The sequence below is a fragment of the Danaus plexippus genome, chromosome 25 (assembly GCF_018135715.1).
Source record: "Danaus plexippus chromosome 25, MEX_DaPlex, whole genome shotgun sequence".
Taxonomy (NCBI): domain Eukaryota; kingdom Metazoa; phylum Arthropoda; class Insecta; order Lepidoptera; family Nymphalidae; genus Danaus; species Danaus plexippus.
Genome location: NC_083553.1, coordinates 3,326,065 through 3,342,643, shown reverse-complemented (window position 1 = coordinate 3,342,643; position 16,579 = coordinate 3,326,065). Strand labels below are relative to the sequence as shown.

Sequence of the window (16,579 nt, the reverse complement as noted above, 5' to 3'; positions counted from 1 at the left end):
TGGTTGGCTTGGTGGTTGTCTTTAGTGTCATAGTCGTAAGATAAATGTTTTCTTTTATATAATTTGACTCGGATCCTTGAAAGAAGATAGAACTAAGTAATTTTCTTGAGCCATCACTTCATTTCAGTTTAACTCTAAAAGCTATAATCGAAATATTATTTTTTAAGTTTAAATATGGGCGGGAATATTTATAAGCAATGTGGCAACATTGTTATTATAATTTTTGTTGCTTGCATTCTCAAACTCGGCTATCTCAGCCCTCGGGTTTCGTCACATCACTCGTCAGTCAGATTTGCGCAGGTGGCGTGATTGGACGTATTGACGCATGCGCTCGATCAATTAACCGGATAAATGAACACTGACAGATCATTTAATTTTATTTTTATCGTAAAAATAATAATAAAAAATAATCAAACTGTATTTATTTAGAGAAGTGTCCGTTGCATCTTAAATACTGAACGTGTATAAGAAGTTACAGTGTTTTGATGAATAAAAGAAATCGATTAGTGCTTCTCTAGTTGCTTTTATGTATATGATTTATATTATTTCATTAAAATTTGTCGACAAGTGACACCATCGTAACTGTTAGTGTCGTGAGAACAGGTTTTTGGAACGGTAGTGTTTTTTGTACATTTCATTGTTTATGTGAAACCATACTTCGCTACAGTTTGAATCTCGTTTAGAACCAGTGGATACTGTGATCTGTTGCACCTACGTTACTTCATCTTTGAATGGTAAGTGTCTTACAGCTATTTCTAAGCTATGTAGTATGTACACTGGTCTTAGTAGGTATTATGCAAGTAACATAACGGTCGACGACGGTAACTCGTACAGTAAAATTGTTAATCAGTTCACAAACAAGTAATATTGTTATTATGTAACATTAATATTTATAAACAAATAAATATACCATATTCTCTCATAATCTGATTAGTCCATTAACTAATGCGTTATTAATTATATCTGGGTTATTAGGTAATAACTTAATAACCGATAATTCATAACATATTAACATACAAAAGGATGAATAGAATAATTTATGAACGTATTGTTAATGCCGAAAATTATTTGTATTTTTTTTTTATAATTATTTGTTTTTATTTTTTAATTACTCATTCTGTTTCAACTACGAGTAAGACCATATAAAGTGTGCTGGTCAAAGAAGACAGCCATTTATTGTTTTTGACTGTCGTTATTCTATTACTTATAAATTAATCAGTAGTTATATATTCTATATCTATATTATGTCCTTTATTTTTATTTGAAATTATTAGTCTTTATTCTTTATATTAGTAAGCTAGCTAAATGTTTCTTGTTTCGAAATTAATACCAACTCTTCACAAAACAAATAAATATTTGTTAATACAAAATTATACATCATTATTATGAAATTTTGCTGTATTAAATATAAAGCTGGATACTTCTTAAAAATATTAACAGATTAAAAATATTAGAGAAGCTGCTATTGACACAACAACGTATATTTATCCTCACAAGTACAGACCGAATAATTCGATTATTTAAAATGTTGTACCGCATTATTGTCATCAGATGACGCTTAAGTACCTACATAAAAAGAGAGATTTTGTTTTCTTTTACGTCTATGATATTTCCCGGTCCGAGAACTCAATGTAATATAACCTTGGCCTAATTTAACCGACGCCACTGTAAAGATAACCTCTTCAGTCGTTTCTTGGAAACAAAGAGGTTGTATATTTCGAGTCGTTCATAGATTTAATAATAATTATATTAAAGATCACAGAGGAAATTTTATTGGAATAATGTCGTACTATATGTATCAACTGTCTTGTGATATAATTATGTTTTACTTAATAATACTGCTTTTTCTTTCTGCTTTGTGTGTGTTATTGATTATGTCAGAATTAATGTCGCGTATGAATTTTTTTCTCTCATTCCATTTATGAAATGTATTACTGTTTTTATTTTTAACAAGTCAAAATGTGATTTAATATGACATTGAGCCAAAATAAGAATTATGATAAAATAAACCAGCAGCGTATAGTTAAATTTACTTATTAGGTATGTATTGAACTAGGATGTATTCTACCAGCAGAAGTCTCCTAGTGACGCTGTCAAAGCCGCAATGCTAACAGCAGTATAGATAACAAAAATCTACCGGCAGACTGGGCCTGCCACTATCATTCCTAATGTTATACCGATATTGACGTAAATTTATTGGGAGAAATAAATTTAATGTCTTATTATATTTCTTTGTCTCTAACGTGAAAAGCTATTGTTTAAAAAAAAAGCATACCGTCTCTTGTTTTTATGTAATGGATTTATGGATATTTTTTTTTGTATCATTTTGACTACAACTTTTATGTTACCTATAATCGGTTTTAATGCAAAGGTCTTAATAAATTTTTGCGAAGATGAAAAATATTTTCTAGAACATCCAAAGTCCTCTTACAGTGACCTACTTTAGGATGCGTGCTATTTCGCCAGAGACCTTGACCTGGAAACCTTCCAGCATTTCCCGCCTTCTGCCTCCGAAATCACTGTCGCTGGTCGCCATTTTGTTTATTCGAAAGTACCAATATTAAAATCATAGTCATCGTGTTCATCACGTTCAGGAATTGAAAAGCAATTTCTTTGTGAAAGTAACCGTCTAACAATGAATATGCAATAAGAGAGCAAATGTATAATTATATATTATAGTTGGTTTTGATTTTAAACCTGGTGTATAGTTATTTATAGCAATATTATTTTAATGGATTCGGACTTAAGATCTATATCCGTCTTGCTTTTGTCTTACAAAAAAATAATAATTAGAGATGCTAATATGGATTAATTAAAATAGTTACTTGTTTATGATTGCATAAGCACAAAATAGAAAAAGCATATTCATTTTTATATGTATTAATACAAATTTATTTAAGTTTGTATATATAATTATTAAAGTCGATGTTAGTACTTAAAGACGAGTCTAGAAGTAAAATCTCGTATAGAAGAAGGCGTTGCTAAATTGTTTACAAATTTAAAACCTACCTAGTATGAACTTCGTTGCTTTTTTTTAAGCAAAATTAATTCAATTATTGAATAATAACTTTCATTATGATTACATAAAGACTTCTTTGGCAGACTTTCACTCGTTATTTAAAATTTTTTTAAAGTTATAAAATTGTAATGTATTACCACATTATAATTGATATAATATTTTTTGTAAAGTTGGTAACATGATACAATGGATTTGTTTAGAAAATTTAATTATAATAAGGATATGATAAAATTACTGAAATGAAACACTTAGTGAAATAACAAAATGGCCGCGGCGTCAAACAAATGAAATGACAGTTATTAAATGGCGGAAATGTATGTAATTGGATATTGTATGCGTTTGTAATTTTAATATGTACTTTTACCAATATAGCAGAGGAAGTGTTTTTTTAGTCTCTAATTTTATCGTATTACTCTTTACATTGAACATCGATAGGGCAAGTTTTTGTTTGTTTTAAAATCTCGATGCCCGTGACTCACTGGTGCCTTAGTAGCTGTTGAAAGACGGTTGCGGCCATCATGTATGTATATATATTATGTCTTTGTATAGAATTTAGACTCGGACAATATACTTTATTCTTTATTCATGTCTCCTTTTAGTGCTGGCGGGATTTGTTAGGTGTGTAGAATTTTATTATTTTTTAAAGACTAGACTTTTATAATTCGCGGACTCATTAGTTATGATATGAATTTTATATTTGATAGAATCGGAAATATTTATCAAATTTAATGTCAACTATTCGTTAGCCTTGAAACAAACATTAATTATAAACAAGTACATTGTAATTTAGTCATCCCAAACAAACGGAAAGACAAATAAACAAAACATTATAATATATAAACAACGTAACCGAGTCCTCGCCCGCAGCAACGTTACGAGACTCAGTTACGACGTTTGATTGTAACAAATAAACACATTGAACCAATACAAACACATTTGTTTTGAAATCACAGACACACTTCAATTATATCAACATTAATATATTATTTAAATTCTTGGATGGTTTTATATATTATCCGTACTCGCAATTCTATCCCTAAGAATACTCATGTGTAACTAACTATCCGTTATTTTAATGTTTGTCGAGAACCTTCCATTCAAAAATGCGTTTTAAAGAAACGTTTCCCGTTTTCTCATTTCAGTTTTGACCAAAGAGGTCCTATTCAAAGATAAATTTTACATAATAAATTACGAATGCATATAGCTGAGCAGCGTATAATAAAAGCTACACATAAAAAAGACATATCTTTGACCCAGTTCTTTGAGCTGCCTTCAGTTCTCAACTTGCTCGTTTTCATGTTATATGGGCTGTAAACATTATTTATTTCACTGGCAACATGTAATTAACTTCCGTCGTTAATTTAAATAGGGCGGTGTTGCCTTTAACATTGAAATCGTACGTAGTGTTAATATATTAAATTTACGAATAAAGTAATGCGACGTTTTTGAAGATTAGTTGTCTTAGATATAATATTCAGACATGTTTCTTTGTTTGTTGTTCTTTAATTAACTATTTAACAGATTATTCATACTTTTTTTATATATTGCCTCATATATATAGAATAACCAACCTAGTTTCACGCTATTAATAGGTCGTAAGCATGTGGTATTTAAATATTTGAAATAGTTTTTCCTTGCTTCATTTTTTTTTTTAATTTTATTAAAAAAGTTATGGTTTATTTAAAAATATCTCGTAATATAATTTTGCTCTTTCATAATGTTTGTGGCTTAATATTTTATTAAAACATAATTTTGTGTTAGGCTTGAAAATGCTGAAGGTTATAAAGGAATACGAATATATCTTAAAATAAGCTATAGACGTATCCGCTGTAATACAAAGAGATATCAGGAAAGAAGCTTCTTAGGCGAGACTTTAAGGGCGCTCAACAGAACCCATCACATAGACTCTTGAAGACACAAAGAGCGATAGATCTCCCCCGAAATGGGACATTGACCTGACTCCGACTGTAGTATGGAAGAATATCATCGAGATAAAATCGATTAAATGAATCTTAAAATGGTCAAGTGCGCCCAAGACGTCGAAATTTGAGTGTAGTTTTGAATAATTAATAATGAAAGTTTTTAGAAACATTGAAACTTAAATTTTTATCAAGACCTGACGGATAACAATTGCTTTATATGTGATAAGGTTTATATTCACTTACACAATAAACTAATCCCCTCGCATGTAAGCTGATTTAAATCACCTTATTCACAGCCGATGTGTTTATTCAATTGGCTAATGTTAGAATAGATTAACTTGTTTCCAAATAAAAAACACCAAAATATAGATTATAAATAAACGAAGAATGATTTAGTTGTCAAAAACTATAGATTATAAATTGTGTTTAACAATGTTTTTTTTAAATTTTTATGTGATATAGTACGAAATTCTTAATTCAAACCCAATGATTGCAACGATCCGTAATTATATAATTTAGGCATATTTTTCCACACTAAATATTACAGGTAACTTGGGCTCTAGCAAGACCTTTTTAGAATTTAAAGTCGGTATTGAACTTTGTAAAAGATTTATACAGCAAAATTCCCCTTTATAAACTTATCTTATCAAAACTTCGACGACTCGCTGGCTAAATACGATTTCAAAAACTTATAAAATATGTAAATATAACTTTTAGTGTAATTTATTATCTGATGAATTTAAAAATTGCGGTTAATAGAGACAAGTAAAACTTAACGTCACTTTTGGCGGGATTTAGTCGGTTTGACATTAGGGTAAAAAAAAAAAAAAAGTGGACAGTTTTGAATTTGTAAAATGTCATTCGTTTTTAAAATTCAACAGCTGTTCCACACGTGCGGTTTTGAACGGCTTTTGTTGTTTAAGGATTAAAATAAAAGTGTGTCTTTGGCAGACTTTTTATGTACATATATAGTTCTATGTGTATATATGTGAGTATGTGTGCGTTTCCAATATAATGAATAGGAGCTTATATTGAGTTTAATTAGTCGGTACCAGTAAAAGTTCAATGTTCTCGTGACATTTAAGCGGTGAATTTCAAATCAGATTATGTTAGGTCAAAGCCTAAAGGTCATTTGCAGTTCTTACGTCTTCGGATTTTGCTGACTAATAGAATGTATAAAGTTAAAAATATAAATCTATTGATATAAATAAGTAAAAAGGAATTTTAAAAATTCGATGTGATATTATTTTATTTCTTTTATTTTATTCTACATACGCCGGTGTGGATTGCAATGGATTCTTGCTTTTAAGACCATTTCATATATGTCATTATAACATCTATATTAATATTATATACATATATAAATAAAATGCAAGACGTTTTTATGCGGCTATATTTTATAAGCCATTTGTTCTAGTATGAAGTAGGTAGGTAGACTTAAATAAAAAGGCGAGTCTCCCTCGTTTCTTTGTGAACGCACCACGTAGCTGAATGAAAGAGGCTGGCATAGCTTGACATAAGTACTGTTATAAGAAATATAATGTCTGCCAGCGACTGTACTCGCTGGATTTTTTTTTTCATTACAAACACTCGTAACGAGTAAATGTCAAATATGTTTGTGTATATGTTCCAATGTTTCGTGTAAACTAGCAATTCTCCGCTTATACGCGTTCAATGTGACATTATTTAACATAGTCTCAACCAAAGCTACAGACGATACGTGTACGTTTATGTTAATACATTTAACCTCCAAACATATACTATAATAAATTAATTAATTTCTCTACAATAAGGACATTATAATTTATTGCGATATTTATATAGTTTTCACAATAGAGATCGTTGTTTACAAGACTGGTGTGATTTTCATGGAATGTTTAATCTAATATGAAAGTATGCGAGTTTGTCTGTGACTCTGTGTGAATATATTTTTTTCCCATAACCTACAAAGTCGCATGTGCTCGTACCATGGTTGTGTGGTGTCAGTTTCTCATTTCCTATAACGTATTTCTATTCCACCGGTTAAGTTGTTAATGTTTATAGTAAATCTATATAAAATATTCAACCAATTATATAAGATTAGATATACGTAATAAGTGTTATATTAAATGAATATTTATAAGTATATTAATGGTAATTAATTTTATTATTAATTATTGATATTAATTAATAAAGATCTAAATATAAATTTTAATTCACACTGTCTGATAAGATTTCATAGACAATTCAAATTCTATGTCATTTTCTATGGTCGGTAGTTTGAAATATTTTTTTTTATAGACGTCAAAAATGAGATTGTAAATAAAATTTCAGAGTTCAAGATATTATTCATGCTAAACGTCACAGTTGCATGATCTATTTGTGTCAGACATACGGACTTGGTCATATTCGAAAAAACCTACATGTTAAGTTATATTAGGTACTACGAAAAAAATCATAGGTAAGAAACACTTTTATTCACTATTATTTAGCAAAAACTATGAAATTTATCATACATATATGTAATTGAATTTTCTTTTAAATATTTTATTTAAATATAATTTAAGTCTTAACTAACTTTCATCTTCAAACGGAAACCGTAGTGAGTTCTCTGTGTAATGTTCATTGCCGGCTTGATCACGTATTGGAGTGTTGTTGTACGTAACAGGCAATGTATTTAATACAAAAAAAAAATATAACAGGAAATATGTGTCGCAGTAAAGGAACGAAAATATTCACGTGAGTATTTTATGTAACAAATAATAATATTTACTAAGGGATCTTTAAAGTCAATATTATTTATGTTTTTTGTGTTTTCTTTTTTTTTGTATAATATAAATTCATCTCTATAAGCAACAGTCGTTTGATATTTGTATCTATTATAATTAAACGTATGAAAAACAAAATTATACTAACTTTTACGGATACTAAGCATTTTTTTTTACATAATCTTAACGTTTGAGCTTACAGCAACTGATCACGGACGGGCGGGATTAAAGTGTGTCAGCCAGTCTTTTTATTGGTCAAAAAAAAAAAAATGAAAACTATCATGAATCATTCCGAATGCTGTACAAAAATAGCGTAAACTAAGAGCTAATCAAAACATGAAGGTTAGATGGTATGATTGAATTAGCTGATTTACATTAATTATTTTGTTTTTTTTACGATCGACTGGAAAAACAATTGGAGAACCAATAAACTGTAGCTTATTTTGCGCTTCGTTCAACAATTGTTTGTTTTTAACCGACTTAAAAAATTGAGGTTCCTATTCGACTGTTTTTTTTTTGTTGTTATAATAACTTTTGCATTTGACTTCAATCATCGATCTCACCAGACGTCTGTTTATGATTCTGAAGTGTTTGGAAGTTCGTTATATGGTTATCAACTTATAAAAAACCTACTTTATACATATTAAAAGCGTTTAAGTATTCATACTTTTGCATTTGCATTTGTTTTTTAAAACAGCAAAGGATTGAAAAAACTTACCTGCGCCCGTCTTTTTGCACTTACTATTTGTCTTCATGGCAGGAGTGAAAAGGTTTTTACTGAGTGCGAGTGACATCTTAGCCTTTTCATTTCCACTTACTGCTAGTCGGGATGATAGTCAAACACTGCACCCAGTGGTTAAAAATGATTAAAAATCCAATATTATTGAATTTCATTCAATGTTATTATAAGTCACGTAACATTATTTCTTACCAATTCGTTTAACAGTTTTCATGCTATGAGTAACGTACATGCAAACATATAAGTAGAATTTCATACAGAGCATATTCGTTGTGGGATTTAAATGACACTGCAGTCTGTGTACAACTTGCTCGCACGCGGTTTGAATCAACATTGAACGCGGGAATGCTCAGGATTCATATATAAGACTTGATAACTAAAATAGGAATGAACAACACTAAATGAGATTATTATGAGATATATTAATATATTGAAAATATTAAGTGTTGGTATTCTTACTAATGACGATTAATATTCTGCGATATTTAACGAACGTAGTTTAGACAGTAGGTGTGCGTGATAAATTAAATAAATCAATATAATATATAATATATCTGTCGAAAATAAAATATACTTATTGATATAAAATTCGCGATACCAAAAATGCTTAATAAATTAGTTTATTTTATATAAAAAAAATTGTAACAAGATGATTTGTATTGTCTACAGATTTGTATTCTCATAGTTATAACTATATTATATTTAAATGTCTTGACAGATATATTTAAGGTAACCGTTAGTTTTAGAAATATTAGAGTGCTTCACACTGCACACAATATATTATAGATAGTACATTAGAGTGCTTCACACTGCACACAGTATATTATAGATAGTACATAGCATAACAATGCAAGGCATTATTGGTTTTGTTTAAAAAATTTATCACCTAAGCTGTATCACTCTTCGTGATATGACTATTATTTTTATAATTATTTCTTAATATTACTATGAAGGATGCGATCCCTTAGACATAACATATAACAGCTGAATGGAGTGTACAACATTTTTGATAAATCTTTTTATTTTTTTATGATAAATAAAAGATTTTATGTACTGAAAAGAAAATTCATAAAATAAATTAGTAACATACAAAAAAGTAACTTCTATTCAATTCAATTATTATTATATATATATATATATATATATATATATATAAATATATGTACATATATAAATCTTCTGTTAGCAATCCTTAGATAACATGTGTTGGTAACATTAACAAGGTAAAGCTGAATGTGCAATTCCTTGTACTCCTTAATATTATATATATATATATATGTTTAAATAAAAATATTGTTTATTTAATGTACTTTATATTAAACATAATATTTCTATAGATAATTGTGTGTTTGTAGATCAAAAAACATTTTCTTCCCCGTCTGATTATTAATATGGTGGGTGATATTCAAATATTGAACGCTTTATGTTAAGCCTTATATCATTTATAGCTCCTCCTAAAATGATAATTATTTTAATTTTTATATTAATATAGCAATATTATGATATTGGTTTCTATTACATCAAATTCCAAAAATAATGACTTTCATAAAATTTATGCATTTAATAAAAATATAAGTTTTAAATTACTCTTCAAACAATTAAGATCATTTGACAACAATTTTAAAGTTGCTCTAAAAATATATAGCCATTTAAATTACTTTAACTATAAAGACTTATAAAGCGGAGATGGTAACAGATAATAAATATGCCAACGTTTAACAATATGAATGGCGCCATTAACTGTGTTGCCATGTGTTTAGGGTTGCCATATGTTCAATTGCCATGAAGTAACGACTCGCATGCTATTTATAAAAAACCCTTTGTAATAACAACTATCATAAAACCTATGATGTATAGGTATGTTTTTGCTTTTTAAATTATAATCTCGTTGGAGCGGGGTCATTGTTAATTGAAAATCTTGTTATTATATTTATATTATATATTCATTAAGGTAGGTTTTTAGGGTGTCTTGGAAAGTCACAGAAACATTAATTTTATTTTATTTTTCTCCTACTTGCTTTGCGTCCTTCCCAATTAAGATATTCCTTTAAAAAATCGAATAGTCTTACAGTTGTAACATCAGGAACCAAATTTGTAGTTGTTCATGACTGTCCGCTTATTTACAGGAGAAACCCTATGTTTAAGGTCTCAGAGTAACGATATACATAAAATGTTTTTCATCTCGTCTGCACGTGATCGCGGCTGCTGCAAAGTAACGGAAACGTTGGTAGTGTGCAGTGTTAAAATCTTATTTTCATTTAAATGAATACACGCGGAAATCTAAGACACCATGAAAAGGCAATTAATGAAAGTAAATTAATCAGAAGCAAAATGCAACCTTGGAACTAAATTCCACTTCTTAACATCTGGATCTTTGGCCCATCAATAAAATAAAACCATCCGCTCTTTATTTCAGAATAACTGCACTTGGCTTATTTTTCTGTAAACGATATCAACGCGTTATAGAAAACTAATATGGTGACGACTTTGTTTATAATCTGTGACATTATTAGGTGTTATTGTCGTTACGGCTGGATAGATTTTAATGAGAGTGAACTGGTTATGGCATTTAATTTAGTGGAGTAAAGCCCGAAGAGTGTCGGTTGAATGCGCAAGCGACTCGACTTCGTCCGATAAGGTTATAAGGGCAACGTTTGAGGGCTAAGAGGGTAGTTCCAGGGGTATCACGTGTACTCCCACATAATACTCCGATTCTCCCCTTGGGTTGGAGCAGTGATAAATTGTTTCTCTAATGTTAAAAGCAAGGGAAGTATCTAGTTCGCATATAAAAGTATGTAAAGTTTCAACGCGCAAATATTTAAAAAAAAATTGTATTAATATAATATATAATTTCACACTTGTCTAAATAATTATGTAGATATATATATTTAGAAATATAATTTCCAAGTTTCAATATCTAACAATATCAATAACATAATTTTTTTATATCTGTTTGTTTGTTTGTACGTTTTTTTAATGGTGAATGTTTTTACCGAATTGTTGATATATACCCACTTTGATCGGTTCAAATGATTTACGAGTGTTAGTTGTGTGCAAGCTTTGATTCAACTTCCTACTTGTGATGCGATCTCTTAAAATGGGCTTGTCTCGTATAGATTTTTAACAAGTATGATTTACAAATAAAATCTGTTTATTTTCGAAGAATCATTTTTAATAGAAGTGTGGATGAAGAGAAGCCTTTTAGGTATAGGCTAAAAATCACATAAATAACAACAAATTTATCTAAAACGCTATAAATTATGTTCTAAAATAACTATATTTTTTTAAAAGATTTAATATCACTCTACAAGCGCCGTATAAGCACGCATATACAAAAACACTTTAATGTACGACGAGGTCAATGACCTTCTGAATTATTACTTAACACTGATCATCTTTCTCATCAGTACGAGTACGAATTCACATTATAATAAACTTAACGTTTCTTGGACTGAAGCCAAAACGGACCGAAGCTCCCATCGTTTTAGGAATGCCAGGATCTCGATTTAGGAATAATTTTGACGATAAATTTGTGGCTAGGAAATTTTATGTCCATTCTGTTTAAATTCTATTTCGGTTACAAAATAAGGCAATCAAAATTAAAGCGCTGAAACGCTTAAAGTTAATGTCATTAAAATTTTGTTGAAAGAGATTTTGTCTATCTCTCAAATACCTATAGCATTGAATTTTGTTGAAGACTTTGAAGTACGCTGTTTATTGTTTTTTTTTTCAACGGAACTGGAGTCTGGACGTTTCGAGATTTCCAACAAAAAGGTTGAACTCATTCAGACTGCTCGCAGTATCTAGTTTGTAATTTCTGGTAAGTATTTTAATGGGGTAGTAAAAAGTTTTTATATATTATTTTATTTAGAGATAACTTTTTTTTTAAATATCTATGATAAATCCGAACGTTTAATGTAAATAAGTGTTTTGAACGATCTTTTTAAAATTCTTCTCAACTATTGACGATGACTCACATTGGAAAGATCGTATCAAATCGTGTACCGAGTTCGTTGATCTTAGCTTTTTTTGTTGATACTGAAATAGTGAAAACTTTTTCTCTTAGTCACGAGACGGTTGACATTAAATTAAAAAAAAAAAAGTTTATTATGGTTAAACTCTCGTTATATAATATATCTTTGGCATTAAATAGTTAATTGAACGGTAATATATGTTCAATTGTACTGTTAACAAGTTCCAACAATGATCTGTAATGGCTGATTGTTAAACAATCGTACTTCGTTTACAGAACTATCGGCCATGCCCCACTTGCTAAGACATTATGTCAATGGTTTGACGGATGACTTTGAAGTTAATTTGAGACGCCATTGTTTTTTTTCTTAATTCTTTTTTATTTATTCAGCCTGAAAGTCGATAGGAGAATGTTTTATGAAAGCAATAATATCAGCTGGCGAAAAATTTATGTCGTTTAATATGAGCAAAACATATATTAATAATTCATTCCCGTTATTTGTTACTTAAAAATCGATTTAGGACGATGAAATGAATGGACCCTATTTTTTGTCACAATTTGCGCCAAGAGCGCGTCGAATGAATTTATATTTTATATGTGAAATTTTATTGGATGTTAAAAAATATATATTTTTGTTTCGATTCCTTAATTAATTCTTATTTACTTTCCACTTTTTCCGTGCAATGTATCGTGTTTGGTCCTATGATGAAACTATTCGTTTAAAATATAGTGAGTCGCCCCACGTGATGACATCTAAGGACAATTTTAGCATGGAGTTTTGAGATTTTATTTTATGCTTCCAATTTTGATTGACATATGACAGGACTGTCCAATGTTCAGGGTTACGATAAAAGTGACCAAAGTCATTCAAGCATATTAGTGTGCTAGGTCAGTGACCGTAGCTTGCTTTGTTTGGATTTATTATCAACGTAGAGAGGCCTTAGGTAGAAGGGGAATAAAACATTATAATTCCTGCCCGAACACATGTTTTTAACGATAATAATTACTTATTTATAGATATTAATCTTAGTCCCAAAATTTAAGTTTCCATGATCTATGTAACGTTAGGTTAATTCTTAATAAACGTTTAAGAAAACGGCGGATTTAATTTAATATATTTTGATCTATTGAACAACAACGCATAATTGTCACGTAGGTGTGTTTATTGCTACATAAATGTCTCCAGCTCCCACGCTTCGTATCTGTTTCAACATATATATAAATAAGTCTAGATCAAACGTCTGTCTTTACTTGAAACATTGACCGTCTGTGTCACTGTTTTAAGTACATTTGTAGAATAAGATTGTTTTGATAGTATGGACTATTCGTTTCAAATGTTTTGAATTCATTTAATGTTATGCATATATTTTATATATAACTAGCTCCTGCTTGCGACTTGATACGCTTAGTAACTGGTGATAATTGTAGTTTTTTCTAGGTACATCACACTGTCAGTTAGATTGGAAGTGTTTAAACTCAACGGATGCTCTCAAAAGGAATAATAATTTTTATTTTTTTTTAGCATTCTTTTGTCGGTGGCCAGCTTCAATGAGATGAAGTGATATATATATATATATATATACACACACACATCGAAAAATATTTTTTTTTACATGTATATATAAAGGAAGTCTATAGGATTTACTTAAATACATTACTTGTTCTCATAAAATTTCATGATAACTTTGAATATATAATAAATTGTGCTATTTCTGTCGAAATATTACTTTATATGTATATAGTATACATTTCGTGAAGTACCCGTTGTAATGACCGGTTTCCATCGTAAGTCTAGACCGGGCAGGTGTCCTGCGGTCATTCTGTTCCCACATCATCACCTCACATTCTGAATCATATTTTTGTTTATTGCGACATTACACAGATTATATTACGCCGATCTTTATGAAAGGAGGTTATTCTTGACTTATGACATACATACATAAGACATCTTTTATGCTCTTATTAAAATCAAATTAAATAGAATTGATTGTGAATAACTGAAACAAAATTATTATATTATATTTTGGAATATCGAGAAATTACTCTGTATTTTAATATAATTTATATTGGATCCGGTAGCCTTTCCTTATCTGGTATCGTTGTTTTTTTTCTAAAAAAACATATTTTACGACCTCGATGTTAACGATGTCAAAAGAATTATACTTTTTAAGATCTGAGAAAGATTAAATGTGATGAAGCCACCTTTCTCTTACAGCATTATTCAAATTAATATCATCTAACGTATTATTTTTTACTGAAACTACTTAACAGATTACGATGAAACTCTACAGTTATGTAGCTTTAACGTGAGATATACGCCATATTCCAGAATCCAGAAATTTTGTGTAGTTACATCAGGATAAAGGTATAATAGTGTGTTGTTATTATATCACGTGACAGTCGACACAGCCCATACACGTCACTGCTTGCTTACCATATTAATTGTTCCAGCACACTTAATAAACTCTCTAGGCCTAATTCCGGAGTATACGGCAGTGTTGTGTGCAAGAACAAGTTGTGTTATATATATGAATAAAGAACAACGTCAAACTCAAAATCATTGTAATTATCTTTTCTAAATTCTCTACCAAAAACCCTTATACCTTGTTTCTTCTTATCGTCTTGTTTACTGTCTTCATTTAAGTTATTATATATTTGAGTTATAATATATACGTGACATTAAAATGTTATTTGGTATTCGTATAACAGTGCCGATTGTGGCCAATAAGTAGCTTCCGTCGGAATGAGAATCCATATTTGGTGTGACTATTTTATTGTGACACAAAAGGAGGTACTTTTCGACTTATGTTCATGTGGGGGTCATTCCAGGAGTTTATCATATATTTTACTGATACTGTATCGTATATCAAGTCTTGGAGTAACGTATCCTTGGTTCATCATTTCGTATTAGATTTTTTCCTGGGTAGATTTAAAAAAAGATCTGCTAAATTCACCACCGGTGGGGGGTGGCGTATGTTTTTTAATTCTTTACTGTCAACAACGTCAATGTCAACGTCGTGTTGTACCTGGTGGCAGCGATAGCAGCACATACTTTTTCTATGGAAATATTCTTGATTGAAAATCTATAGATTGCTTTAGTGACTGCCAAGTTATCGTAACGTTTACAGCGAGCGTTGGTGTCTAAAACTGACCATAAAACAAAAACCATTGGATTGAGATTAGGATTAAATGACTGTAAATTTTCAGCTCTGATGAAGTTAATGAGAGCTTCAAAACGTTCATTTCGAAGCAAGATTGCATGAATCGAGTGCTGCGGGTCGGCGCCGAGTATGGCTCAAAGAAATATTCTTGGTGCAGTTCAGGAACTTAACTACCTTTTCATTGATGGCATCTTGAAAAACTTGTGCCGATGTTACAAAAATAATTCTGAATTTTTTAAATGTTATTATCTATAAACATCAGTGATCTGTGACCTCCCGTTGCTCTCGTTGCTTACCCCTGAAGTAGTTCTTTTGTTTTTTTTTTTAATTATCATCTTTAATACGTCTTTGCGGTATTAACAGTACGTCGATAGGTCGCAAGTCTTAATTCATGGTTCTAGTGCAATCTTCATCACCTTAGATAAATCGCTTGTTTTCTTCGAATACTCTTCTATAGAGCTTTGATCATCTTTTTCGTACGCCAAATATGTGTACCGGCAGATCTTTGACAGATCTAACAGAGGAGGTTTCACTGAACACAGACATTTGACTAAAAACAAGCGTATTAAAAAAAAATGGCTTGGCTATAATGTCTTTACTCTTCATAATTTATGTACTGCAATCAATCAGTGATTTAATAAAAAAAAACATATTAAAAATCAATAGTAATATTTTGTTTATTTTTAATTGTATGGACAGATTAGGTATAGCCCCCAGCTCGTTTTGAAAAAGCAATATGTATCAGTGACAGACAACCAACTATACATCGCTATTATTATTCGCAGGCTATACACGGATGAGAGGACGTCCGCTAACGATGGCTTTAAATGAAAGGATATTAAACCGCAGACGATTTTATTATACATAGATACTTAGAGCTAAAACCTTGGAATTCAAGCTTGATAATATAGAAAACATATACGTAATGTAAACTAAGCTTAAAGTCGAAAGAATGCAGTGAATCATACATGCACATTACTTAGAATAACAATTGTTTGAAAATTCAAATTATACATTT

The 16,579-nt window shown here is 30.0% G+C and overlaps 1 protein-coding gene across 1 annotated transcript in view; it reads left to right on the top strand.

The window, feature by feature from the left end:
* The first annotated feature begins 193 nt into the window (after window positions 1-193).
* The window catches only part of LOC116775414 (uncharacterized), a 39,828-nt gene continuing 23,442 nt past the window's right edge, over window positions 194-16,579 (top strand). The window contains exon 1 of the mRNA XM_061524764.1: window positions 194-734. The gene's annotated coding sequence lies outside the window, so the exon portion shown is untranslated. The remainder of the gene's footprint in view (window positions 735-16,579) is intronic.